Below are 1,750 nucleotides of genomic sequence, written 5' to 3' on the forward strand. Positions count from 1 at the left end.
TTTTTTTTTCCGGTCAAACATAATATAAAACCAAAAACTAATTCATTATGTCTAATACAAATAAGCAATCCATTACATAAAAGTTAAAACCATAACAACAATCTATCATCTATTACAATTTAAATTTGTCCTCTTCGTGCAGACATCTTTTGAAACCGTTTCATTACCTTTTCATTTTCAACTTTCATAAGTGCTTCGGTCTCAACATAGCAAAGTAACGCATCGTTCAAAAACTCATCGCCAATCTTGTTGTGCAAGTCGGTCTTCAGGAGCTTCATCTTTGAAAAACATCTTTCTACACTAGCGGTTGCTATGGGTAATATCAAAGCTAACTTTAAAAGCTTATAAACCAAAGGATAAGACCGATGTTTCCTCGTACTAACCATCAAACGAGAAAGCTTAGAAATTCCTTTCAAAGTGGTAAAACGCTCATCTTTGATGGAAGAATGATAAAATATCTCAAGTTGTCCTTCAAGATCTATCAAATCCGAATCATCAAAGTCATACTTGTACAACTTAGCCAACTTCAACAACTTTGATTTGTCAAATTGTGAAAATGAATCACAAGGGCTCAAAGCACCCATGTATTCTAGTAACTGGGTGCTTGTTTCACTAAATCGATCATGGTATTCTATCAGTTGCATATCTACCACCGTGTTGAAGATTTCAACCTCAAAGTGAAATCTATTGGTCTTTGTGGTCGTACGGTTTCTCGCACCAATATAAAAATCCTGCATTTTCAGAGTAGCAATAATAGAAACGATAAACCGGTCTTCAATAAAAGTCTAACAACAATAATAGAAACACGTGATCGCGCTTTATATTTATGGTCCTCTGCTTCGGTTTGCCTCCTCAAGACTACATTAATAGCTTGTTTTTCTCTCAATAAAAAGTCACACTTTTCTCTTGCTTTGTTGTGAAAACTATCAACATTACCCACATGAGTCCGAAATGCATTTTTTTTTTATTCCAAGTATCAAAACCTTGGGAAACAAATACATCTCTCCCTCCTTTTTGTCCCATGAGGTCTCCACATACATAATGATATAAACAATATGCTTTTTTATTTTTCACACTATATTCCAACCAATCAAAATCGTTAAACCATGAAGGAACGAAGCTTCTTAATCTATCACCTATTTTCTTTTTTGGAAACTTATGTAGCCTTATTTGACAAGGCCCTTGAAGTAAATATGTCCTTCTTACATCATCTCTTATATTTGAGGCATAACTTGTAATCATTGGCCTATCCGCCGGGTCCTTTGGAAGATCTTTCAAATCAACACCATCATTAGTTTCATTAGAGTATGGTGTTTGTGGAATTTCATTAGAGACCGAAGGAATTGATTGGTTGGTGATTGGTGTTTGGGAAGATCCTTCACCACTTTCATTAATATTAGGTCTTGGTCTTTTGGTAAGAAAACCACCAAGGGTAACCTACAATTCAACATTAAGCAAAATAACTAATAATTTCACCAAATCATCCAATAGCTTCAATCAAAAGTTAAAACATAGAAATATAGCAATTTCACCAAATCAAAATTGAATTTCAATAAAGACAATATGACATAGCAATTTTATTTCACCAAATCAATCAATAAGTCAATAAAATCAATAAAAATATAGCAATTTCACCAATTCAAGATAAAAACATAGCAATTTCAACCTAAACAAATTGGTAAAATTTCACCAAATCAATCAATAAGTCAATATCATCAATGAAAACATAGCAATTTCACCAATTCAATAT

Source organism: Lactuca sativa, chromosome 4 (assembly GCF_002870075.4).
Source record: "Lactuca sativa cultivar Salinas chromosome 4, Lsat_Salinas_v11, whole genome shotgun sequence".
Lineage (NCBI taxonomy): Eukaryota > Viridiplantae > Streptophyta > Magnoliopsida > Asterales > Asteraceae > Lactuca > Lactuca sativa.